This window comes from Scophthalmus maximus, chromosome 22 (assembly GCF_022379125.1).
Source record: "Scophthalmus maximus strain ysfricsl-2021 chromosome 22, ASM2237912v1, whole genome shotgun sequence".
In the NCBI taxonomy this organism is placed as follows: Eukaryota; Metazoa; Chordata; class Actinopteri; order Pleuronectiformes; family Scophthalmidae; genus Scophthalmus; species Scophthalmus maximus.
The window spans coordinates 4239651-4257195 of record NC_061536.1 but is presented as its reverse complement, the minus strand read 5'-3'; the positions used below and the strand labels follow the sequence as shown (position 1 = coordinate 4257195).

Below are 17545 nucleotides of genomic sequence, written 5' to 3'. Positions count from 1 at the left end.
TGTGTCTTATTGTGTGTGTGTGTGTGTGTGTGTCTGTCTGTCTGTCTCATTTTTCCTTTGGTGTTCTTCATATTCCCTCCCCTCCTGGCCCCTTCCCACAGTTCTTGGCATCAGGTAATTAATAATAATTGAAAATCAAATGCAATTCAAACAATTTGTCAGATATGTCTAATTGTATAGTTACATCTGTATATCATGTACTAACTGGAATAACTAATGACCTTTGAACAGAATTTTGAAAAGAAATCAAGAACACAGCGATGAAGACATTTGTGTGTGTGCGTGTGTGTGTCACCACAGGGGGATGTAACATTCGTGAACCCATCAGCATGCGTCTCTGTCGACTGCACCTCATCTTCCTGACTGACGACATTTATCTGTATCTTAAAGAGGGTGAGGAGTTTATGTTTATCGTTATCAGGCAACGGTAAGTTCTGCATGGTCCTGTCCAATTAATGTGACAATTCTGATGAGTGAAAAGCTTTTCTCTTCTCTGTTTTTGTGGTTGTTGTAATCTTGGTTATTCAATATATAAATATTTGGTATTACGGTGAGCTTTTATAGACTCAATGCTGCAGGAGCAATATCATAAGTTGTCACAAGAGTCACATTTGAACCTGCTGATGAACTTCTGATACAAATGGAGTCATGGGAACCACAGAGTGTTTATTTTTTCTAAATAAAAACAATATCCCATGGTATTTTCATAGTGAAGAGCGGCATGATGGGGGAAGAAGACCTGATCACTGCTCTAATCAGTGTTATCTCATTACACTTAACTGGTCCATTTGTTCCCGCTCCCATTAAAAACCTGGACTTTGCATAGTTTTTGCTCCCCTCCCTCATTGTAGTGAGAATATCAAAAATAAAAAAGATGTAGTTTTGCTTTCATGCCACGGTTTATATTATGTGTACTTCAAGGGGTTTACCAAATTTACTTCAGGGCTAGAGAGGATAAATTACAGTCACATCAGTCATTCTTTCGGTGGCAAGGCTCATAGCATTTTCTTGCATCAAATAAACTTCTTTCAAATGGTTGCAACTTATATGTAAATGCATCGTTTACATATAAGAAATATAATTACCGGGGACAAAAAAATAATGTAATTAAGAAGTAAACAACCGATTCTTCCCAGTATCTTGAAAACTCAGTAGGTCCCAGAGTGGCAAACATCAGTGGGTTAATCTCCCTTCGGTGTAATATGTGTCTTCTATACGAGCAACATATTGTGAGGAGAAAATTGCTATGATGTCCCTTTCAGGCACACACAGATTGTTTCGCTTTGAACATTTTGAAATGTGACCACTATAAACTTGTGACAAATAGGCCTATCCTTTGTGGGTTCTAATATCTGGGCTTACTGACACATCCGTCTGCGCTGTGTAGGACAGAGAGGAGATTCTCAATATTTCCAAAATCCTAAAGGTGCCATTTAGCAGTGATTAGCTTCCCTTAGGCCCTCATACATCATCTCTCCCTTAGACTTTCGCCGATATCGCAGGCGACATCTAATATGATATGAGAGATTAAAATGACTTTCATGACATTAATTTATTCCAATCCAATATCTTATAAATAAATCCAACTTTAAGCTCCTAGACCACATAATGCGTTTCAAATGCCCCGGTGCTCATCTTTTTATCTGCTCATGTTTCCCAAAGGCCTTGCTGTTTGCATGACCTTGACATAAGTGTCAGAGAAACAGAGGGTATTGATTGAACTGTGTTTGTGCGCGCATCTCTGATGCCTTTGTGGATCTGAGCGCATTGGATTTATGAAATGGGCCTTTAGGATGGAGAAAGGCATTTGGAAACTGGTCTGAATCATTACTGAAACTCTGTGGGTCCAAAAACATCCCGATGCAATGATCAGCACACACGCACATATACCATATCAGTCGTGTGTGTATATCCTACACAATGCTGTGTTACGGCTGGCTTGTTTCCATCCCTTAGAGACTATATATTCTCTATGAGCTTTGAAATGCTTCTTGAAATGTTTTATATGGTCAGTACCATCAGTTATTTTCTGTGAGGACAATTATATCTGGAAAATGTACAGGATTACATAAATTGGGAAAAGCTTCTGGGGATGTTTAATATGATATCAGGGTTTATGAAAGGATTTAAAAAAAAAATTTTTTGGAAACATGCATTTTTACTCTTATTTTTTTGTATTTTTTTGCTTTAGACATAGACTGTATATAAAGTGGACATAGCCACCGGGTCCCGAAAATAAGGACAATGCAGAAGTGTCTGTAGCCTGTATTCGCTCGGTGCACGGTGCAGTGGACGGGCTCTCAGTCAGACCCACCCCCAATCTTACGTCCGGTTGCAAAAAACACAACATGGCGCTGGTCAAAAGGTGAAACTCGAGGCTCCCACGGTGCTCGTTGGCAGTTTGCGTCACCTTTCGGACAGAGCTCAGCCAACCGGTTGCCTCTCACTGTAGCACGTTGGGTCATCAAAAAAAAAGGAAATGGCAGAAAAAGATTAAAAGTGCCTGCTGGAGGAATCATGCAACGGCTGCTCTGCACATAGAGTTGCTGAAATAAAAACTAAAATGAGAGCTGCCCAACTGTCTCTGCACTGCACCTCTCACTGTAGACCCTGATGCTCGATCTGGTTCGCCACGATCGGCATGATTTCTCCAGAGAGTGGAGCGATGAATGAGTCAGATGGCGGAGGGGGGAGAAGTGGAAGAGGAAAACATGCCGGAGGAGAGATCAAAAGGATGTTATTGTGCTTCTTACTATTAGTCTCTGGAGAAAGGATTTTCAATCCCACACTCAACACAGCTTTGAACCGCAGTTAAGAGAACTCTGCCAGCCCTTTAGGCGTGCTCGCCAATTCTCCGGCTTGGGACCAATCATATCAGGATTTTGGCGTCGGAATAGACGGCTGAATTGTTCTGAATAGACCTAAATCCTTTAATTTGTCAGCAAATAGTTTTTTTTAATGCGATGTGGAGGAGACTGTGATATCTAGAGAGAGTACAGAGAAGACGAGTGAGGGTGGAGGCAAAGACAAACAGTGATAAATAATGTGACATTATGTTATGAATGGCAGAATGACTATAATGAGTAAAGCTTTCAGCTATCACGTGTGCCCCCAAGCGTCTCTACACAAGCCAACCACCTTCGAGCAAACTAGTTTGATTTGGCTGCACTTACAAACATGTACAGTGTTACATAAAAGGAGTGATTAGTTATTCTACTATAACTGTGTATTACACATTATATTCGTTTATTTTGGTTTTGATGTTGCTCTATCTAAATTTTAAAATGGTGTGGATGCCTAACAGAGGCTGGGGAATTGTAATTGGTTCGATTATTGGTGAAATGAAAATGCACAACATCTCAAGGGTTCATATTTTATTTAATTTGAATAGTATATTCAATAATTTCAGAAATTCTCAGTTTATGAATATGTATTTTTACTTTTACTTTGAAGAAAAGTGTCTTATTTATTGATTTTATATTGACAACTGTAGGGCCCCATATAGACCTTTACCACACTGTCAGAGTAAAATACAAACACCAAGGCCGTGAGAGGAGGATAAAGCACGTGGGTAACGAGTACATAAGAACGTGACACCACGTGGCTCTAAGCTGAGAGAAGCTTGATCGGTGTGGTGATGAGAGTATAGGATTTCCTGACTTATATTATGATGCCACCGTGGCATCATAATTGCAGGTCGCTTAACTTTCCCAATGGAAATGGAGGCTTAAGGAGAAGCTGTCTCAGGACATCTCAGAACGACATCTGACAACACGTCAGAGAGATGACAGCCCTCCTGAATCTTGTCCACTGAATGCACATTATCTCAAAAGAAGATGTCCAGATATATATATATATATATATAGTATGCATTGTTCAGTTTCCCCATTTCATCAAATATTTTTAAGGCATTTTCAAGCTGTGGTTTAGTTAATGTAATCTTGTCATCTTGTATTATTCTGTGGTCTGTAATCTCATTGCTTTTTTGCAGTAATGGCTACCAACCGTTCATACAAATTAGGAAATGGAAAATTGACACTGAGAGGAAGAGGGAGGGGGAGAACCAAGGGAGCGATGTACCTTTCTCAAATTCATCTGTTTGAGAGCTCACATTTTGCTGAATTCCTTAGGGGGATTCCCCCCGTCACTCCTAATGAACAAGACCATTACTCACACTAAAACAAGTTGGCACCCCTCTGTGTCCATGTTCATATTCACTCGTCTCATCTGTTTGTCAGTGTGTGTCTGCGGCCTGATGACCAACCCCCCCCCCCCCCCCCCCCCCCCCCCCGGAATCCATTTGCAATGCAGCAAAGTTCCCCCCAAAAAGCATGAAGATATGAGTAGCTTCTTTCTCTTCCCTGTGTTCAAATTGAGCTTTGATTCGGGGGGTTCACACCGACACTGACTCCCTTGACAGCACTATTTACAATTGAATTGAAATATTGATTCACCGTAGCCCTGTTAACCCCACGGGGGGCCGGCTTGAGTGGCTTTGTTTTCCCTCTGATTATGATGTAAACAAGACTGCTTTTTCCTTTCCCACAGAAGACATTTTAATCAATGAATGTCATTCAAAGTGCTTCTGGCTGCAAATTACATGACTGTTTTCTTATCTGACCCTTGAATGGAAGGAAACCTGACTCCTGGGCTTTGCTGTTCCGTGTGTGCGTGTGTGTGTGTGTGCGTGTTAGTGTGCGTGTGTGTGTTTGGCTCTTATACCCAAGCCTTTACTCAGTGTCCACACTTGATGCACGGCTAATACGTTATCAGTGTGCTGAATGAACAGCGGCTGGGAGGAAAAGTAAAGAGACGTGAGCTGTGTGTTTACACTGATGTTGGCTGATGTTGCTGCTCGCTGTACGCAAATAAACCATATAAGGGACATTGCAGCCATAAGTGTGTGGCTTGTATTTCATTCTCTTGAAAGAGATGGAGAGGATATATCAGTTATTCAATAGGAATGACAGAAAATTGATCTAAAACTGTTAAAAATAGATATTTTTTAAGCTTCTCAAATGTGACATTCTTATGTAATCGGGGAAGTATTTAGCTTCTTTTTAAAAATCTTTCTCTTTATTAAAGCTTTTGGAATTTGACATGGGCTCATATTCATACTGACTGATCTGATCTTTTTTTTTATTGTTTTTATTTTTCTCTGCTCATGTTCCTCATTTCATATGCCGTGTCGGGTGTAGTACTTAGTAGCACTATTAAGAAAAAGTCCTATAGATGCAGCTTATTACTATATATTATTATGTATTGTAGACCAAAGGATTGATCAACATATCGGTTAATTAAGAGGGAACTCGTCTGATTTGCTGTAGATCTAATTATCTTTGACATCAAATGTTGAGAGGTTTTAAAGTCATCCTACTACATTGACACAAAGGTGCGTGTTTACTTGCAGAACAGACCGAGAGTGTTTAACAAGCCATTCCTCTCCAGTGGCATCTGTCTCTTCCCCTGCACGTCTTTGCTTTAGAGACATCTGGCAAAGTGTCTGTGGACGTCGGCTGCACTCGCCTGACAGAGAATGCCTTTGCTGGATACATTCTTATTGTCATTGCCCACACAGTTGCATTGAGATTCAATCGAGCCCACTGGGGGCTGTTTGTCTCGAGGCATGATGCAACAGAATGTCAGTGGATCTGCACCTGGTGGTGATTATCTCACATTATGGGAAAATGATGCTTAAATATCTTCCGACTTCACGTCGTGCCGTCGGAAGCTGGTGGCCCCAGTGAGGAGGTGAAAAAGAAACTTAGTGCGATGACTCAAGTGGATTCAAAGCAACTCTTAAGTATATTTTAAAGTACAGATTTTTACTTTTATACTGGCAACATTTTATTATTATTATTATTATTATTATTATTGCTGTTGTTGTTGTTATAATAATTATTATTATGCCAAGACTGGCATACAGCTTCTTTCCATGGGCCATCACACTCCTGCCATTATTTGCGCAATAATGCACAACAATGCAAAAATGCACAATGCACCTTATGACTTTTTGTACAACAATGCACAACAACTATGCTACACATATACTTCTGTATATATAATTAAAAATTTAAATCTTTTATTTTGTACCACTTAAATATTTAAAAATTGTAATCTTAAATTGTGTCAATGGAGGACTAGAAAAGCAAGAATTCAAATGTATTGTACAACACCTGTGTTTGTGTGCATATGACATGAAAAAAAGAAGATTTATAACTAGTTACTATGATGGTGTTTGTCAATATTCAGATTTGATCAGCACTTGACCTTTGCCCATGTCCCATGTTAACCATCCATATCTATATCCCATGAGGGTTTCTGGGGGGCTGGAGCAGATCCCAGCCGACAATGGGTGACGGGGAGGGGTTCACCCTGGACAGGTCGCCAGTCTATCACAGGGCAACATACAGAGACAAACAACCATACACACTCACCTTCACACGAGCAATTCCATTTGCCAGTTCACCTCTCTTGCATGTCTTTGGACTGTGTGAGGAGGACCATGTAAACATTTACCAAAGGGCACTGAATGACATAACCTTCAATACACTGTACGTATCTTTACGCATTAATATATCATTTTCAAATGTTTGTAATACTATCACATTTGGATCCTTAAGCAAAGTTAGCAATGCAACAGTTTTTTTTGTTTTTTTTACATTTATATTCATTACTGATTTTGATCTTTTGTTTAACCTGGTCAGCGCAGTGGTATGATGTGAAGCATGGCCGTCATGTTAATCATAGTCTGTTATTTCCTTATCTCAGGATGTTCACATATCACAGACTGTTTCGGAAACCCCTTCAGTGTCAAAGACATAACAAATGTCGTGTCCAGGAACTATTTTGGTGCTGAGAGACGAGCTGGCTTACTGGATTAGTAGCTACATCCGAGATGGTTGCAATGAACAGGTGACTGGTCAAATGCTTGCTTTAGTACATTATTTACATGTTCACTTGATCTCAGTTATTCCAATTATTTGCTGCGCTTCTCCAATTAAATCCGTTAACCACATTTGTCTTCAAATTTTATTTTTTATTCGGTAACATGCACGTTTTTTAGCCGTGTACCATCTTTGATTTATTTTTCAGGAAGACAACAGTTGCTGAGTTATTAACTGAATTGCGGGTTACATCGGTATGGGCAATTGGTCAGGGGGTCTGCTCTGTCTGCAGGATCATGCACGTATGCCAGCCCACTTTTTATTTTCATCTTATGAAGGTGTCAAAGTCCATCCATCCAGTCATCCTGTAAAATGCAAGGTCATGGATGAATGTAGCCTATGCTCCAACACACACAGATAATCATGATGATGAAAATGCATGAGTAATAACACGATTGTGCATTAATGAGCTTTTTCCTGTATATCCACTCGGAGGGGAGAAGTTCGCGGAGACACAGTTCGGCAGAGTGAGTCGTGAGCCAGCCGCGAGCTGATTGTGCTTGACGCCTTTGATCATATTGAGAAAAACATTTTTGTCATCTGTTTTAATCCCTGCAGCCAAGCTGGGCTTTTTCAGTTTGACGCGGTCAGACAAGAGCATTACTGTGCAAGCTGCTACTGCTCTGGCATCATTTTCATATATGGGAGTTTTGCACGTTTAATTGTGAAGTGGTGGTTGGTGTGTTGACAGTTTGGGAAGCGATCATTTGCTGCGTCCACAAGCCTGACAGCTTTCTATTAACTGTCATGAATAGGATGCTGTTGTTTTTTTGTCTCGGCAAAAAAAAAGAAGAAATCCAGACAGAGCTAACCCTGATGTGAATTCCATTTGAAAGGCTTACCAACGCACCGACAACAGAATTACATTTTTGTGCACTGCTGTGTCTCCTGTGGCCCCCAAGCTTTGGTCCGCTGCACTTCTCCTCTCTACAATATGTCGACGTGCGGCACGCCTTTGTCCTGCTATAATTGAGTATCACCGGAGCTCAATTCCAGCGCCCTCTTATAGCCCTGGTACTCTGCATGACAAGCTTTGACAAGTAATTCATAGTTTGCTGAGAACTGCTATGAATTGCTTAAAGGTAATCTCCCCACAGGGATTGGGCATAATGGCGAACTGCCTGTTTTGTTTTGCCAGCCGAATACTTATTTGGACTGAGGATGGCCTCGCTCGGGTACCGTTTACGTGTTTGGGTCCAGGCAGGAGTGGCTACGGACAGTGTTTGGACAGTGTCCCATTGAACTACTTCCAGTGGCAGATGTGCATGATGAGGCTTATTCACATATTTTACACGAGCTAAATTAGCACAGCAATCTACTAAATGTGGCACTGTTTGCTATTTGAATGGGCTGAACCATACGGCCTGTTTATTGCGAGGCAGCGTTCTTGCAACAGCAGTCTTAATATTTATATATAATCAAGTTCATATTACAATGTTTTCTCTCATTTTATCTAATCTTCGATTAAATGCCCAGCGCTGTGTTCTGATGTGAAGCAGAGTCGTCATGTTAATCATGTTTTAACAACACAGTCCGTTATTTCCTTGTTTGAGGCCAACATTTGTCTTAGGGATGTTCATATATCACAAACCAGTGACAACCCACCGTGATGTCACCTATTGGTTTGTGAACTGCCATCATGATGCTTCGAGTTTAGCATTTTGACCAGCGCCATCTTGGTTTTTTGAAACCAGAAGTGACCATCTTTGCAACTTGCACCCATGCACCTAGCTGTTTTATTGGATGGTGCTAGCTGTCAATCATGCCATATCCATGCCCGAATGCATACTGGCCTTCTATCTATTTTAGATAGAAGGCTTACAAAATGAACACCATGCTGTATTGAAAAAGAGTTTGAAACTAACGATTGAGACCATAAACTCCTCAGAAAAATATTTACTGACGTTATAAATCAAGTGAGTCATTTACTCATCAACTTCTATAGAAACGGTCTTATTTTTTGCAACCAGTGGGGTCGCCCTCTGCTGGTCATTCGAGAGAATACAGGCTTCAGGCACTTCCGCATTGGCTTCATTTTACGGACCTGGTGGCTTAATTCGTTTTTATATACAGTCTATAATCAATGACTGTTTTTGGGAAACATTGCCATAACAACACACAAAGGAAGGCTGAAGAGCAAGCATGATAGGTCATTTTGCATGCATGTCAGTCATCGATATATTCACTGGTGTATAGAGACATTAACCACACCTAATCTAGACAGTGAAACAACCCAAACGCTGGCACTGTTGTTAACTATAGGCCTCAATGAAGCCTTGATCTTCTTATTTTCATACACCAGCTTCACACAGCATATCCTATCTGAGCGTCACCCGGTTATCCAAGCTGCTCTCATAAGAATTGAGAGTGGAGCCGTTTGTTTTCTGTAGTATCTCAAAAGTTACGCAGTGACTTTGCTTTCACAACGTCACCCTCGGAAGACACCCAGCGTCTTGAAAGAAAAAAAGAGTGGGAGATGAAGAATGCGCGTGGGAGGAGCACTCAGATCCCTGCTGCCTTTATCGTTCTGTAACATCCCGACCCACTTTCTGGCTTGGGAAGCACAATCTGAGCTGTAATCTGATTATGAACGCCAGCACAGGTTTAAAGGCTGCAGTATTTTTCAAAAGGGCCGACCGTGAATCTCTTAAAATGTGTCACACCTCAGTTGATGGAAATCTGAAGCTGGAGGCTGCGTTAGTCAAACGGGATTCAAGCGTCTAATGCAGCGAGGGTGTCGCTATCACAACACATCTATTATTACATAGCACCGTGCAAGATGAAGTTTAACTACTCATTTGTTTAATTGAAGAACTACAAATAATCACCAGTGTTATTGATATCTTTGTGCCCGCATTGCTGATCTTGAGTCCCATTTATGTCACTGATCCATAAATCACTATGTTCTTCTTGCGCTTCTCTCTCCCAACAGTACAGCGACTGGAGGTGGAGCGACAGTGCCCCCTAGTTCAACGCACGACACGAACATCTGTATCCGCATCTGCACGAGGCCCGTCGTCCAGAAACAGAACTTTTGCCCTCAACGTCGCGGCAAAATAAATTAGATTGGTGTAATATAATGATGAGATTTGCACCGTTTGTTTGCTCCTGTTGTGTCACAGTGTAGCGGAGATCACATCGCATCGCCGTCAGGAATACATTAGGCCTGACCTTCCTGAATACGTCTCTGCTGATGAATACATTTGTGGAAAGTGGAGTCATGCGTGCACATGAATAGGCTTTATTTTCGACAGACACGTCCTAATTAGTCCTAGGGTCAGCTCTTCACAGCGTCGCTAATTCCTCAGATGTCACCAGGCCCGATGACGTCCTCCCACCATCCCTCGCACGGCCCAAACATTGAGTCATCGTTGCACACTCAGGGGAGAAGAAGCACAAACTGAAACTGCTGCTGCAAAAAAAAAGGTCTTTACTTTGTCTGTCCTTGAATGAATCAAGACAAACACAGACGAGCTGGTTAGATTTAATGTTCTTCTGCCTGGAATCTATTATTTCAGATGGAAGCTCACAGATTGCACCCCCCCCCCCCCCACCCTCCCCGCTTTCTTTGGTCAAAGAAGTCTCAAGGCGGATTTAGAAACTGCTCAGCCGACTCCTGACTGTCTTTTGAACCACATGAGAGGACTTTGTGCCTGGAGCATAGCTGGCGTGTTGAGGTTTCCACCAGAGATGGTCATGTTCAGACCTGAGACATTCTGATGCTTACACAGAAACTGACATGTCATGCAAATGACTTTAACCACATCAGGTGCAGCAGTCATCTTTGAACTGAGTGAATATTTGTCCGCGAGATCTTCTCCAGCAGCGACCATTCACCCCCCCCCAGACCATTCAACAATCTGTATGAGGCCACCAGATCCAAATTATTCTTTTTTGAAAGGATCAGTGAAATGAGAGCTTTGATTAAAATGTGGGGGAGGCATCCCAAAATACTTGCTTCTCATCGGACCCATCGTTTATCTGGAAGAAGAACTTAATGTCATCATCTGGCATTTTCCTTCAAACCCTCGGAATGAGGCCTGTTCTAGGGGGCCACCACCATCGCCATCGGTCCAACGTGACTTATTTGTGTTGTTGCTGAAAACTCAACATGTTTGCAGATTTTTTCAAGCGCTCCACAGAAACAGTGCTTGAACTCCAGGTATTCATTTTCTTGTCAGATATAGAACAAGGACAACTTAGTAGACGAAAAGAAGGGGAAAAAAAGAATGGAATAAGTAAATGTTAACAAGTAAGGCAGGGTCAGTATGGAGCTTGACATCAGTAGTCATCACCACACACACGGCCGTTAGTCTCCTTCACGTCTCAGCCTGCAGACGGTCCAGGCCTCCTGACTTGCACTGGAAACCTTTCTCTGTGTTCCGTTTCTCTACAGACATTCAACATTGTGTTCACACACAAGCTCTGAATTCAGTCTGTTCTCTGCCGCGGCGGAGACAGGCCTCGACTTCAATGCGACCCGTGCTGTTCTCTTGTCGCGACACGTTCAAACCCTGCCCGCCGCACTTCTGCAGTCTCAGGGACACCACCACAACCGCAGCGCAGGAGAGCTTTGTGTGTAAATATAGAGGTGTTGGATCATGGCAGAGTCAAGGTGGGCCTCTGGTGGGATGAGTCACACTGAGGTGGATTGGGACATTAGATGAAGCGAGGCACTGGCAGACGCTGTTGAGACTTTAGCTGGAGTGAAGGTTGAACAGTTCAGTCCAGGGCCCCCTCTGTACATCACTAGAGTCATTGCGTCGGATCTTGTCTCTGGGATTCATTCAGCGGATTGTCATGTAAATGTGCACAAATCCTCGTTCTGATGATAAATCTCAGATTTAGAAAAAAAAAAAAACAATGCACAGGAAGAATACGAGCAACATCAAATCAAAACTTGATCAGAAGACAGAAAACAGGTCATTATACAAACAAGGTGTGACACAAATGGCTCAAAGGGGAGAGTCAGTATGGCTGTTTCTGACTGACACAGAGAGGAGGACTGGAGGGATTATCGCTTGTGCAGATCTGTCCGTACCTCCTAGAGAAAATGCTTCTTTTGCCAGCTCCAATAAAGAGAAGTCACGTGTACAAATTGCCACGTCGATGGTATCGATTAATTGGAAAATTAAATTTGATTTCAGTTTTGAGGCGTTTTTTAATGGACCTTAATTTGCTTAATTGTTTTTCCCGATATGTTTTTTGTGTCTGAATGTGTATCTCTCTAAGTCTTTTGTGCTGTTCTATGCTTGGAAGGTAATTCACCAGCTCCTAATCGTCATTTTCCAGGTTGAATTCAGTCAGCGGCCGATGTCCAACAAGGCTGAGACTGCTCACTGTTGGTCGCCGTAACCAACCTGCCCGCTGTAATGGTGAATTCGTGAAAGGTCATCATTTTCTGCAGGATGCAGCTGCTTTGTGGTGAAAAACACCTTGTTAATTCCCCCACGATGTATTCTGCTGCTGGCAACTGTTCATTTCAAGGGAATATAACACTGCACGAATGCATTTCACGTGTGGAACATCAGGCCTTGGAATTTCAGGGAGCCAAAGTAAGCACTCCATAATATGAATAGAGAAACACAGATGTGTCTAATCCACAATAAAATCCCCACACTGTAGAACAGTGGTGTTAGAAGTGGCCTCAGTGATCAATCGTAAAAAAACAAAGAATGTTTAAGATCATCTAAATTGAATAATGCATGTGCAGATTGTACTTTTAAAATATTCTCAGATGGAGACCGTGCACTCTGGCAGTTAAGGTGTCGAGAGAGCACACAAAGACTCAGGATAAGGTTAAAAGGCTTTTTTATTTATTATTATTCAAATATCAAGCTGAAAGTCAGCAACAACTGTCACCCTGTCTCCTAAAAATACATTTTCTATTACTAAATTGTTCTCTCAGTTATGTTTTGATGGAAATGTATTTTTGCCGCCTGGATTTTTTCCTGTTGAGAAACTGCAGGTCATGCAGGGATTTAAGTCATGTCATCAAATTCAGTGGACTGATATTAACGGGCCTTTTTCACAGCAGACATTTTGACAGTGAGCCAGCATGAAGTATACCACGACCTCCAAATGGAAGTAGCCAATTCTTATTCGGCGCATCTTTGAAATTATTATTTACTCCTGCGCTGTGACATCTTCAAATGTGTAAAAAGATAAGAATCAGCAACTGGAGACATCTAGTGGACAGATGAGAAATGACAGGAAGTAGAAAGTCAATAAAAACATTAAAAACCAAGACAAATTTCCCACATGGAATACAAATAAGTTAAATAAGTTATGTCTGTGATCAGGTCAGTCTATCAGCGTGGTGTAGTACAAACAATATTAATCTTGTGATTATATGTCTTTTAACAAGTACATTATTGGAATTAAAAACACCACAGACTAATGTTTTAGTGTACATGAGGAGTGTTAAGATAAAAATAACCCAATGCCCTAGAAAGAAAAATAAGGATATAAAAGTTACTACTGTCCACTAATCATTAACAGTTTTTGAACTCTCTCACACTCAGGGGATCTCCGGCATTTGTTTTAGAATATGTTATTATATTATCTAAAAGACAAGAATCAGCAACTGGAGGCAACTAGTGGACAGGTGAGGTATGACAGAAAGTAGGAAGTCAATGAAAACATCATGTTTTTGTTTCAGCAAAGACATTTCTCAAGCTGCTTTCAGACATGAAAATGTCTGGAAAATTGGGTGGGGGCATTTTTTTCGGAGTTTAACGTTCACACATTATGAACGCAGCAGGATTATTGTGTGAGTCCGACGTGTTAACGCCAATGGAAAGAATTACGGAACATTCTGCTGCATCTGGGTAGAGCAGGAGACGGAACATGACAATAATTCTTCTGTGGAGAGCAGTGTTTTTGTTTATTATTAGTTTTTGGAGATTATCCTGCAGTATTCTCACATTTTCTGGACATTTTTCTAGGGGGCTGGCAGGAGAGGTTCCGGGGCAACATTTGAAGACACTTGTGTTCCCACATACAGCCCCTTTTGGAAAATTTCAAGGACATTTCGGGAGCTCAGTGCATGTCTGGACACAGCTTATGTTTCCCACAAGAACGAGCCGACCGACTTCAAAGAAGCGTACTGAAATTTGCACAGATAAGAATAAGCAGTTTGATGTCAGTCTTTTAACCCTTTACTGTGAAACTTAACCGACAAAGTTACACATCAATGTCATGTCTTACATTGAATGAACTGAAGTTGAAAGACTTTGTGACAGTGTGAATAAAAGATTCTTCAGCCCTGGCAAAGGTCTTGTACGCTCGTACTGATTGAGCGTTAATCGAGTTTCCGAAAAACATCCTGAGGTACATGTTTTCTGACCCCGTACTGTGTGGAGAACCTGGAGTCTTCGTGTCAAATAGACACTAATCACCTGAGCCCTGGCTTTGCCATGGACTCCCACTGAGCTAATCAAGTGTTGGCAAACTTCCACTCAGGGTGGCAGGAGGAGAGGTGGAAAGAGCCGACCTCCCGATCGTCTGGACCGGCGACGGATGATTGAGTGCGTCGTCTGCACCGGGCAGAACACTCCCAGTGTGGCGCTATAGGACACACAGCTATTTACCTCTTCCTCGGAAATTTACATGGAGCAGATCAACAAATCTGTAGGTCAGTCACGGGTGTTTAGGACAGAACCACGGAGCGGCAAGAGGTGGAGGAAGAAACGCCAAGGAGAGGTGATCGAGGAGCAGGAGACTGCTTTAACTACACCAACCACGTGTACAACCAGGATCCACTAACAGGTTGTATGTTGAACAGTGGAAATTTAAATGTGACACAATTTAATAATGATTGTTGTCAAATACAGAGTCGTGAATGGCTGCAGTGAAAAAAATGCATACATTTTCCTTTCACATAAACCAAAACACAATTAATTTCAGATGGAACTGTAAAACTAAAGTGCCTAAAAGATCAGAACAAACTAATGATTATATTTTGGAGAGTGAAGCTGTTTAAAAATGATAAATTCTAATGAAATGTTGGGTTGTCAGTCAGTCAGACTCTGAATTTGGTAGTTTGGCTGTTTCTTTCCTTCCCAAGTCGGAACAACGACACGGAAAGTCTGCAAAAATGTTGGTGCACAAGCTGTCGATTTCTTTGACGACTTACGCATTTGAACCAACCAACATATTTTTACAATAAGCTCTAAATAGTAGCTTTTAATGTGAACTTGTAATAGGTTACACTTCTGCCACCGGCAAACTGCTCCGCGCCTAACACCAAACTTTCAACCAAAACAGAAGTTTTTTATGATTAATGTGAACATGTTTTAAATCATTGACATCCATTGCTGCCTTTTTTTTTTCTTTTTCTATTATGCAAATATTGGAAAGAGGTGTCAAGATTTACAGCGCGCAAACTAGTTTTTTTCACAGCACATGAACACACCGAGACGCCACGACTCGGGAAATGATCCCTTCCGAGGAGCGCGCGCTTGAATTCACTATCACTTCAGTAGACTTTCGCTTCTTCTCCACAAGAAGAACAAATATGTTCATTTGTTAGAACACTAGTTCACACGTTTTCCCTTCTCTAATTGGTTGCAGATCCGTCAAATTGCTTGCAAAGGCCTGTTGATTTGCAACTGTGAATTATGCCCCTTGCAAATGGAAAAGTGACGTAGAGGTTGCAGGGAATTGGTCTTGCCATGCCACGCTAATCATATGCATGATTATCCGTGTGTCCTGGTGGCCCATCTGTCCCTAGTCCGCTGATCTGTGCCTCTCTGCTCCCTCGAGCTTGGCCGGGAAGTTCTGACACTTTTAAAAACGAATCTTTATGTATGGCTGCTGGCAGGAGCATCTGACTGCATTTACAATTCGAATGTATGCAGATGGAGCCTTCATTCCCTTACTGAGTCTCCCGGTGACTCTTGAATGACTGAACAGGACCTTTGGTAAACACAGGTAAGCGGGGACAGCACGAGCAAACATGGCAGGGTCTCTCTCTCGCAAACACACGTCAGCCTAGATTTAGAGTTTAGAGTTATTCCGGAGCGAGTGAATCAATCTAAGATGAGCTCGGACACAGCTCGTTGGGATTTCAAAAAGATGTTTAATATCAGACACCACACGGGGCTTCTTGCCATGCATCGGTATCAATCAACGCATATGCCTCTAGTCCCACACTGGTAGTGTTACTGGACTCAAAAGAGAGCAGCCGGATCAGAAATGGATCTAGGGGGCTGCCAGGCGGCATTGGGTGGGAATATTGCACAAAATAAAATTTAAAAAAGCTTAGAGATATGATTCGAGAAAACCCAGCGAGGCATTGGTTTAGTGAAGGTGTCATTAAACCAGTGTCAATCAATGTCATGCTATATAATGGAAACAAATGACAGAGGAGTGAGAGGAGGACACGCCGCCGAGCATAAGATATAATGAAAAGCATTCATTGTGGTATTTTATTCCATTCATTGCATGGATTCATAGCAAAACTTTAAAAAACTAGACTTCAGCACCTCAAGATTAAATGAGGATGCAGGATTACTTCCATGGCACAGAGTCAACATGGGGCCTTTGTGGTTACTGACAGACAGACAGAAAGAACACATTTTCACATGACAAATTTACATTTTTCCTAATCTTCTCTTGTTCCACTTTCGTTCAGGCAGATTTATCAGTTGGTCATCATAATGATTCAACCAGAGTGTGTAAATCCCGACAGCAACAGTCTGCCGAAGTGATTCACCTCAGACTGGTTTATGTGTTGGTCCTTTTGCCTCAATCCAAAACAGAAAAAAGGCTTTATAGTTAGCCATAAATTACTGGTGAACACAGACTGACAGGTCACTCAATCATTGGACAGTACCGGCGACCCGTCCGTCATCCTACATCATCGAAGCCACAGAAAATCAAACGCCAAAAAAAAAAAAAATTCATTCTGCTGACTGAGAGCCAGGTCACGCTGCACTGAAAAGGTTTTTTTTTTAATACATTTTCTGTGGCGGTCGCAAGGAGTTCACGAAGCACGCAGCGGAATATTCGGACGCGGCTCTCGATTTCTGCGCAGACTACAAACAGACTCAAAGGTCAGCCACAGAGACGGAAAGGAAACCATGCATCTTGAAGCCCCGGCATGAGACCGTGCGACGGGATGGCTGCAGAGACCCTCAGGCCAATCGGGCTCGCTCGGAAGAAAAAGAAAAACAGAAGACATTCGTAGTAGGGCTCCTCTGGTCCCCCGCCATTGTTTAGGCAGGAGTGTCGTCCGTCCGGCCTACATGCTCCAGAGTTGGTGTCAGGCTGGGCGTGAACACAACCATATCATATCTGCACAGCAGAAGGCTTTAGCTGTGTTCTACTTGGTAAGTTTGAACGTGCACTTGAAAGTGGAGTGCAGCACTCTCTCAGGATTCCTTTGTCGTGTTGTTTGTGTTTTTTCTTTTTTCTTCTCGGTAGAGATTGCACCTAGGTGAGTGTCTTGGAAAAATCACATGATGTGAATTGCAGACTGTCATCAGATCACCGCGCTGTGACGGGAAGAGACCTGTCTCTGCATTGGCAGCATAGATGTGGGTGCCAGTGGTGTCCCTTGGGCAAGGCACTGAAATGTGCAGCTGTTAAACAAA

At 42.1% G+C, this 17545-nt stretch overlaps 1 long non-coding RNA gene across 3 annotated transcripts; it reads left to right on the top strand.

Moving 5' to 3' along the window:
* The first annotated feature begins 100 nt into the window (after positions 1-100).
* Positions 101-14213, top strand: LOC118291858. 3 transcript variants are annotated; one of them, XR_004786776.2, is made up of 3 exons: positions 101-114; positions 301-393; positions 12240-14213. It is a non-coding gene; the product is annotated as an uncharacterized LOC118291858 (long non-coding RNA). The 3 variants fall into 3 exon arrangements; XR_004786775.2 differs by having other exon boundaries at positions 301-427; XR_004786774.2 differs by having other exon boundaries at positions 301-427; positions 9880-14213.
* The last annotated feature ends 3332 nt before the right edge of the window (positions 14214-17545 follow it).